At 46.1% G+C, this 10,297-nt stretch overlaps 1 non-coding gene across 1 annotated transcript; it reads right to left on the bottom strand.

The window, feature by feature from the left end:
- Positions 1–8,656: 8,656 nt before the first annotated feature.
- Positions 8,657–8,788, bottom strand: LOC126504164 (small nucleolar RNA SNORA40). Its single transcript, XR_007592524.1, has one exon. It is a non-coding gene; the product is annotated as a small nucleolar RNA SNORA40 (small nucleolar RNA).
- Positions 8,789–10,297: the final 1,509 nt, after the last annotated feature.

Below are 10,297 nucleotides of genomic sequence, written 5' to 3'. Positions count from 1 at the left end.
TCTAGTTAATAACTTACCAGCTCACAGACAACTTGGCCAATAGAAGCATCTATGGGGTTCCATGTGAAAACAGGAGGAGCCGAGTTCACAGTACAATACCTTTAAAAACAAGACAAAATCCAAAAGGAAGATGAGTTTAAAGTGTTAGTATATTTTAAAGAGACTTAGAAACACAAACACTTGGTCCTTGGAAGTCTTAAACACGTACAGATCACTCGGAGCTTGCTAAGGTGCAGACTCTTGATCAGGAGGTCTGGGATAGCATGGCCCACAAGCTATCAGCGAGGGCCAGCACCTCTGGTCTTTGGTCTGCACCTTGAGTAAAAAGGATGTAATTTATTCGCTGTCTTCTTGATGTGTTTTCTGGTCACCTCTGACTTTCAGATCTGGGAGTACCTGCTCCAGGAATCTTTCCGGCTTTCAAACTCATGATGCTCTCTCTTGTGATGTGTATCACCTGCCTGGCACTGCGGTGCCGAGTGTGTAGATGTGACTTACCTGCCCACATTTAACATCACAGACCAGGTTGTAAACCCACCTGTGTTGTTCAACCTTGGGTGTGAGTCTGTTATCAAATTTGGGGGTAACACCTTATGCCCCAAGTCAGGTTCTCAATAAGCCAACTAAAATAATCAAATTATAAATGGAAAGCAGAACAAAGGAGAAGTCGTAGTAGTGTGGCCACCCTGGGAAAGGGACAAAGAGATCCATCAGCCCTTCAAGTCTGTCTTTGGGGGCCTGAAGTGAGATCCAAGATCAAATAGAGGGCCAAGGGTGTGCGCATTTAAGCAGCCCTGGTGAAGATGTGGTCCCTGCCACGAGGGATCCATCATCAGTCTCACCCGGTATCAGTATCGTGTTTCTCTCATGGAGACAGCGCCTCCTCTGACAGGTGCCCTTTCCTTCTCCCACGATGAGATTCCTGGGCAAATTCCCATGTCCTTGGGATCCATTGTTTCAACAGTTTGCTAAATTGAGAGATAAGAGATAAATCAAGAGACCCAGTCTCTCTTTAGATTCTCTTCATTTCTGCCGGGCCAGTTCCAAACTTACTTGCTGGATGAAGAGCTAGCTCTTCATGATTGGCTGATACACTGAGGGTTATTTTCTTCTTTCTGCAAGTACTATGCTTAGCTTATCCACAAGCTCAGGACCTAAAGGTCTGGCCTAAAAGATACGGAGTCTATTCAGACTTGATTTCCCCTCTTTTGTAAGTTAACTTTGGAAACCAAAGGCCATGCAGAGACTTCACATTGGGTCTGTGGTGAAACAACCACCAGTAAGGATGTAGCCCTGGCTGTCCTGGAACTCACTCTGTAGACCAGGCTGGTCTCTAACTCACAGGGAGTCGCCTGCCTCAAGTGCTGGGATTAAAGGCGTGTGCCACCACTGCCGGGCAGGATTTTTTAAAAAATAGAAGAAAGTACATCATTGGTTTATGAGGCCACCATAATAAAAGTACTAGCATACACTAGAAAGAACTCGGATGTGGAAGTCGACAGATTCGGGTTTGCAATGTTAATCTCCTGCTGCAAGTTGTGTCTCTTAAGAAAAGTTAGTTCAAATTGCTGGACATCTGTTTCTTCCCTTGAAAGTGGGAAGAGCCTTACAACCTTCCCCAGTGACGGTTCTAAGAACTATAGTAAGCATTGTAAACGGCCCTAGCAAGGCGCTCAGTAAAGACAGATGTTAGGAACTCAACAGAAGCCCTTCCTAGCAGGTTTGGAAACAGCCTTTGCCACCCATCCCTCGGGTTTGAGAAAGCCTGCTTGCAGTTTGCGTGTGGGGCATTTGCGCCATCTAGTGGCTGACCACTTCCGCGGTACCTATGGATGGTCATTTGATGGGTTTATTTCAATTCAACAAGTATTTGTGAATACTTCAGGAATGAACAAGATAGATATGTCTCCTACCTTTAGAAAGTTTGTTGTCAGAGGAGGAAGACGGAATTGAAATGACTACCAAAATAAATTCATCGTGTATAAAGAAACAGCACAGGATGCCGTGAGTCTATGATAAAGCTTGCCTAAGGGAGTGATGTTGAAAGTGGGAAGAGAAGAGTGTGGCCATGTGAGACAGGTAGTGGCCACTCAAGAGTATCTCTCTGGGCAGTCATACCAAACCCCACTTGAGCTCAGGCCCTTGCCAGTCATGGGGTGCCTGAGTCTTGCCCTGGGCCTCCTGGGTCAGACATCAATGCTGATCACACCCTCTCGTTGCAAGCTGCTTCACGTGAGTCATTGCTGATTTTGCAGGGTATTGTCACCTAGCAGATAAGCTTGCTCAAAGTCATAAAGTGACCCTTCAGAGACAAGACTTACAGCAGATCTTTCTCCCTGTGAAGTCATTGCTCTGTCCTCTGTCCAAGCTGCCCCCACCACCATCTGATGCCAAACTCATCTCTCTATTCTGTATGATGCTGCGGAACGTAGACCTTCGAAAATGCTTGGGTGCAATAATAGCTTTGTGGGTGCACTGACGGGAGGAGAACTTGCTACATGACTGGTTACACAACTCTGGAGTGGTTATAGAGAATAAACCCTGGGCATCTGCCCACCAGGACAGAACATATGCCACATGATGTTCCCTATGCCCATGGTTGAAAATGTGTTCAAGCTGCTCCCAAAATTAAAATGATATGGGGACCATTTGGGGAAAAAAAGAAGTGTTTCTCTGGAAATTTATAGGGTGCCGAGCACCAAGCCCCAGATCATCACCATGCAGGACTGAGGAGTTTCCTGTGATACAGGGCTTTCAAATGATTGGCCTCTGACAAACTAGACAACTGGTTGCCCTAGCAACAGGTCAGACGAGGTGTGCTTGATGTGCCTATTGAAGTCAGAGTACGGCAGATACTGAGATCTGGGGTCCGTCATAGATCACTGCGAAACAGGCCAGGCGAGGCTGGTACTTGTCCCCCAGTAAGGACATGTTTATGCTCAGCTTCTGGGTTTCTTTTATTAAATAAAATAAGTTAACATACCAGTTCCTGCTCCGGGCCTCTTGGGCAGAACTGGCTGGTCTCAGGCCCTGGTGGGGGGGGGGGAGGTCAGAAAGAGCTGTGTCAGGGCCACCCTGCACCTGCTTCCTCATCTGTGTACTTAATACATGAGGAGCATTTCCCATGCCCAAGACAGTATATCAGTTAATGTCAGCAGAGTGGCCCATCGACTACAGGAAGAGCCACTATGGAATTCTCTAACTGTGGCCCTGGCTGGACCATGACTTCTGTAGCTCAGTCTCCCCATCCGTGAGAATCCCTGCCAAAAGCCTCAGGGAAAGAAAAAGAGCAGACCAGCGGAAGTGGCAGGGCTGTGTTTCTATTCAATTTGCCTCTCAGCTCAACGTCAGACACATTCCTTTCAAGGAAGATTCCATTCTGTTCTATAGTCGATAGGACAGCCATAGTCAGGAGACCTTCCTACTGCCCATCACTGCTATGAAAGCACCAGACTGGGTGTCTGTGTGTGTTGTATGGAGGTGTGTACACATGTGTGTGGGAATGCACATGCCCATGCTCCCAGGGTGGAGGCTGGAGGTCCCGCCCTCTCACCCTCCGCTTATCCTCTTGAGACAAGGTCTCTCACTAAACCCAGAGCTTGCCACTTTGGGGGTAGACTGGATGGCCACCGAGCCCTAGTGAACCTCTTGTTTCTACCCACCTATAGAAACAGTGCCAGGGCTACAGGTATTCACAGGGTCACCCCTGGCTTCTGTATGGATGCTGGGGGGGGCTGAGCTCAGATCCCCATGCTTGCACAGCAAGCAGTCTTACCCAAGGGGGACATCTCCCCAGTTCCCACGGGGACTTGGACTTGGCTGTCTTCTGATGTGCTCCGTATGTGAAAATGCAAACCAAGAGGCCCTCTTTGCCTCGCAAATACCTTCGGCACAGAGCTGTAACCAGAGGGCAGTGTACCCAGAACAGTTTTAAATCACCGCTAAAGTCCCTCTTCCCACGGCACTTCAGGGACTCTCGTGTTCTCTCTGACTTCATGTGGTTGAAGAGGGGCAGACGGTCTCTTCAGACATGCCGCCCACACAACTCTCTGCTATGGCATGCTTACCATGGAGACCTGAATGAATGCCCCATTTGTCTGCCTTCGGGATCTTTGGGCTGCCTGGAAGCCACCAGACTCCTTGCTTACTGAGACTCACAGCTGCATCCCTGGAAGCTGCTTATCTCTGCAGTTGCTGTCAACCCCCTGCCTCTGCAGACCTCTCCTTCAGCACTGTTTTTCAAGATGCAGAAAATGTCTTTATCTTCCCTTTGGAGGTTTTTCTGTCAGTTCACACCCCTTCCCAATCCCGTGCCCGTCCCAGGGTCCTGTCCTGCCCACAGCACCTTGTACAATGCCCTTGGTTTACCTAAACTGCTTAGGACATTCCTGTTTACAGTGCTTTGCAATGTGAATCTGAGCTTAGCTTGTCAATGGAACAGGAAAGTTTTTTTTAGTTTGTTATGGCCTTAAAAAGGCAGGAAGAAGCCAGGCCTGGTGGTGCATGCCTTAATCCTAGCACTCAGGAGATAGAGGCAGGTGATTCTCTGTGACTTCTAAGTCAGCTTGGTCTACATAGGACAGACAGCAAGTTACACAGAGAAACCCTGTCTTGAAAAACCAGGGGGAAAAAGGGGGCAGAAAGGAGGAAGTAAGGACCAACTGGGTTTTTGCTGTTGTTGTTTTGTTTTTGAGTATCACACAATTAATTCACCCTCACAATCATCCTGGAAGGTGTTATTTACCCTGTTTCACAGATTTAAAAAGACAAAGATCAACTAACTTGAACAAAATCTCTAAACTAGATGACAGAGATGCAAGATGCTAATAGTCATTTAGTCTAAAAATAATGAGAAATTTTTAATGTTTCAGTTCTTAAACTGAAACACGGGGAGTGTAACAGCCCATGCAATGAGCAGAAAGTCAGGAACCTCTCTGGGCTATAATTTGAACATCTTGGAAATCAGGAAAGTATTCTTGAGAGTTCTACCAATTCTGTGCCAAGGTAGAGGAAAACACAAGCAAGCAAGCAAACAAACAAACAAAAACCTCCCTCTTGGCCAGTCCAAATGTCTTCGGGACCCAAATTACATCACGGTAATAAATGGTGTGGCGCTGGCCAGGTGTCCAGCGAGCATTGCCTCACTTTTCCTGTTGAGCAGCGACTCTCCCACAGCAGGATTGTGAGCTAGCAGAGGATGGAGTGCCTACACTCTGTGTAGCCCCCAGCAAGGGCTGCCAGCACTCCAGGAAGCACCCGGGATTATTATAAATTGTTCCAGGTCCTGCTATGACAAGCAGGCCGGACTTGCAGGGCCTCTTCTGCACGCTAGGAGATCTGTGGGGGGAAAATATCTGTGGAAAATAAAACAATCTCGGCATCTTGTGAGTAGAAATTATAGGGATCATAAGCAGGGGGCACGACCTACTTCAGTCCCTGTGCAATCTGTGCTTGCCTGGCTGGAAGACCAAAGATCTCTGAACACATGCATACATATGTGCATATTTGTGCACATACACACATACACACATGCACGTAATCTCCTGGGGATCTGTAAAGCTTTCAGCAGCCCTAGGAAATCACACTCACACACTCGAATCCAAGAGCACCCACCAGCATTGCAGGAGCCAAGTTAAGATTTTCCAATAGTCATGAACTAGAGTCTGACCTCAGAACACAGATCGGACAAAGGAGAATCCAGAGAAGCTGGTTAAGGAGGAGAGCTAAAAACCTGCTGTCCTTGCCTTCAGAGACCCCCAACCTTATTAAGGGACCCCCCCACCCTACACAGCAGAAAAGGACAGGCCCAGCTGACGGCTTTTATGTATGAAGCCATGCCTAGAGACACTGTTAGAGCATGGGTCAAGTTTTCTTTGGCACCTTGCATCTCACTGCTTAGCCTCTTTGTTCCCATCCCAAGCTCCCCCGGCAGCCAGCCAAGCAGCTCTGCAATTCACTAAATTTACAGAGCACTGTGCAGCTTGGCATCACGCACAGAAAGACAAAGTCATTCTGGTCACATGTCTGTTGCAAGCTCTTCAACCTTGGCTTCTAGAGTGCCGGTGTTCTTGTTCTGTTTAGAGACAATGCGAGAAAAACAGCGAGGCACTCACTCAGACGGCTGAAACTCGTACGCCTGACTGACAAGGACATGCAGGTCTGTCTGTCTCAGGCTATTTGCTTATTGAAGTTAGTATTTAAGACAGGGATGTACTGTGCAGCCTAGGCTGGTCTAAAACTCTTGATGCTCCTGCCTCAACTTTCTGAGTTCCGGGATTATGGGCACCACGGCCTACAGGTTTGAAGCCAGGTCTGTCTCGGTCTCATCTTGCTTTTTATTTTACATTTTTGAGATGCGGGTGGGTCTTTAACAGTGATCACTGTTTTAAATGACTTTTACAATCACTGTAGCTCTCTTTATCCATGGCTTAGAAACCTTTACTTTAGTTACCAACTGCCAGCTGTATTCTGAAAATGCTAAAGGATAAATTTCAGGAGTAAAAAAAAATTGTAACTTGTATTATAGCATATTATAACTGTGTCATTTTCATTCTGTTTATTGCCATTAATCATTTATTTATCTAATTATAGATTAAGCTTTATCACAGACGTGTACATGTTGGAAAAGCCCTACTCACAGGTATTCACTCTGGTCTTTGGCATCCTCTAGGGATCTTGGACAAGGTGGGACGAGTGCAGTCCCCATTGTGGTTGAAGAGAGAACCCATGATAATAATTTAATTTCTATTTTTATTAACATCTAGTTTGTAAGGAACTGTGGGGACACTGTGGGCTGAGCATTCTGGGGGCTCTTGACTTGAGTCAGGCAGCTTGACATGTGGGAGGACACAGGCCCAGGTCTTCATGCAGGACCCAGTGAGCTGGGGTTAGAGCAGGGCCATCCAGAGGTCAGAACGCAGGAACTCATAAAGGCATAGGCCATAAGGCACAGAATTAAGTGGCAAGATAGAGAAGAGGAGAAAACATTTGCTGGGCATTGGTTGATGGAACATGTGACTCCACAGACTTTATATAACGTCATTTAATCATAACAACTTTGAAGGCAGGACATTATTTCCTTGACGTTCAGATGAGCAGCAAGTGTGAAAAATACAGCCCGTGTAGACGATGCTGAGCCCAAGGTGAGGCAGAAGGCGTGGCTCCCAGCCCATCCTCGCCCGCGGTGGTCTCCAGGCCAGGAAGCACTCTTCATTCTACCTCACTTTTCTAGTTACTACCTTGCCAATTAAAAAACAAACAAACCAAACTCTATGAACTAGATTGTATCTGCACATGAGTATACATTTCCCATACACGTTACAGAAGAAAATCAGCACCTTTGAATCCATCCCACCCCGCTGAAGGGGCACAATGTTTCCAATGCTAACTGAAGCCCCTTGGGTACCTCCCTTGTCTCGGTCCCCACCCTTCCTACCCTCAGAGGTGACTTACAGTGTTGAAACCTGTGATGTCTCTTCTGCCCTTTATAAGGTTTATGGTGGTTTGAATAAGGATGGCTCCCTTAGGCTAATATATGTGAAGGCTTAGTCCAAGCAGGTATTGGAGCTATTTGAAAGGATTATAAGGATTAGGAGGTGTGTGTCACTGTTGGAGGAAGTGTGTCACTGGGGAGAGATAGGCTCATGCCAGGCCCAGGCCCAGGCCCAGTCTCTCTGCTGGTGAATCAGAATGTAGCTCTCAGCTACTGTTCCAGGGCCATGTGTGCTCCCATGCCACCTGCCATGATGACAACGACAGACCTTCTGAAACTGTAAGCGAGCCCCCAGTTAAATGCTTTCTTTTATAAGAGCTGCCGGGGTAACTGTGTCTCTTCTCAGCAGTAGACCAGTGACTAAGGCACCTGGCAAGGAATGGCTTCAAGCATGCTGCACGCTCAGCCCTTTAACCTTTAAAGTTTTCCATATATTCTTTTCTAATCAGTTTCACTGACATTTCAATCCTATGAGTAAATGGTTTTGTATCATATATATGTCTGTGCTTTATATATAAAGATAATACTTTTTTATCCTTTCAGGGCCATTTTTTAAAATTTTGTTTTGTTTTGGCATGTGTGTGTGTGTGTGTGTGCACGTGCGCATGCTTGCATGTGCGTGCATTGTGGGTACTACTGCACTCATTAAAAATGGATACTGTAGCCCACCTTATATTTTATAAGGCATACTTAACAAGTGCTTCATGGGCAGTGAGGGCTCAGCAGGCAAAGGCGTTTGTCACCAAGTCTGGCAACCTGAATTCAACCCTGGGACCCACTAACTCCCTCGAGTTGTCCCCTCACCTCTACATGTGCCCCGACAATGAATAAATAAAAAAAAAAATAAATGGAGGTTTTACAAATTGTTTCAAATTTGCTATATATAGTATATATGTGTGTATGTATTTCTGTATATATATATATGTATATATACTTTCTCATACTCTTTCTTCTCTGTATATGGTAGAGATCCATTTTTTTTCCATGTATAAAGAAACTAGCTTTCTAGGACCACTCAAAATAGCCACCGTCCCCTATAGCCACCTCCAGTGTCCAGTGTCCAGGCATGGTCCGTTCTGCATTCTCCCTTCCGTTCTATTGTGTGCTAGTCTAGCCCTGCCCAAAGTTATAACTTCTATTGCTTAATGCAGTTCCTTTTATCATTATATTTCTTCTTGCACATACCAAAACGCACACAGAACAATGAATCCTGGGTTACAAAAGAGTGTTTGTTTAGCATCTGCCTTTTAAGTCTTTGTCCACCAGCTCAACAACAAGAAAAACCACACAAATGCTACTAATAATGAGTCTTGACCTTGAGCAGGCTAAGCCTCTTTTCTTCTTCAGAAGCATCTTGTGTATCCTTTGCTCCTGGCTCTTCCCTGTCCATTTTTGTTATGGTTAGTCAGAGTCCAAAACAGAACACCGTGTGTGAGCAGCAAGGGCAGGGAGGAGCTCCTACAGATAAAGCAATGGCAGCAAAGCCATGCTGGGGGCAGATTATGTGTCAGAGACCCAGCAAGTCTGCAGTCCAGGACCCAAGGACTTGGGAGTCAGAATACAGCAGCCCTTTGCAGAGACCCTCAGCCAGTGTCAATGCGTGTGGCCATTTCCACTTGTAGGTAATGCTGGATACCACAAAGGCAATAAGCCTTTCACATAAGCCTCCTATGGGAGATTTGTCAAGGAACTAGAACCACTCACTCTGAAAGACAAAATAAATAAATAAATAAACAAACAAACAAATAAATAAAATTCAATTGTTAAACTTCTCTGGAGGCTAAGGAGATCATTGAAAGGGTAAAACAAGTCCAGAATTTGAAGTCCAGACTCAGGGAGCAATGATCCCTGCGAGGGGATGAACCTAGTTGGATCAACAGCCCCAGCCCATCGGTCCAGTAGCATCCATGTCACTGGGGTTTATTTTGTTTATATAATGTAACAATTATTGAGCATTTACTATGAACTGGGCTCCCTCCAAAGCATGCTGTGTGTTTACCTAATTTAAGGAACCCTCAAAATTCAAATTAACTCCAAGTATGAGTCCAATCAATAAAGGAGCAGTTGGCATTTTCCTTTGAGGAAGAGATAGTTGAGGACAGTTGGAGGGTTCCCTTTATTTACAGAGCTGTGACAATCAAGTCTCAAACTGGGCTTTGGGACTTTTTCTGGTTGGCTCTTACTTATTTAACCCAAAAGGAAAAGATGAAAACCAGGAGTTATCAGATTATAACTGATATGCTCACTGAAGACAGGGGCAGACAAGATGCTGATTGCATCCTCCGTGGAGATAGGCAGGAAGAAAGGAGGTGAGGAAAGATGGATATCCTAAAACACAAAGCCTAGGGTACCCATTGTGAGCTCTGTTGAGGCCGCATGAACAAAGACTTAGCCCCCTGCTCTGGGTCTGGAAGTCCTTGGTATCAGATGCCAAATATTGGCATCAAGGATTTTCCAACCAGGAATGCAGCCGCCTGAAACCCTTTGTGGAGCAAGACAGGTTATAAATAGACCTATAATTTTTTTTTTTAAGCAGAAGGCAACAGGCTTAGCAGAGCTATTCTTCCCCTTTGGTTCTCCTCCCTGCATCGCTTTGCCTATTAAATCCCTGCTACCAGGCAGAGGCATCTGCCTACTAGCCAATCCGCTGCTGCAGCCTCGGGAGAGCCAGGGTGGAAACCGGCTTCTATGACAACCTCAGCTTGTGACCTTGCTTGTGGAAAGAGTAAATCTTCCTAACTTACCCCTGGCTAATTGGGCAGGAGGTAAAGGAGACAAGAACGCTGCATCCTCTCTAACTGGCTG

Source organism: Alexandromys fortis, unplaced genomic scaffold (assembly GCF_014885135.2).
Source record: "Alexandromys fortis isolate MF-2015 unplaced genomic scaffold, M_Fortis_MF-2015_v1.1 scaffold_42, whole genome shotgun sequence".
Lineage (NCBI taxonomy): Eukaryota > Metazoa > Chordata > Mammalia > Rodentia > Cricetidae > Alexandromys > Alexandromys fortis.
The sequence above is the reverse complement of the archived record's forward strand: the minus strand, read 5'-3'. Positions and strand labels throughout refer to the sequence as shown.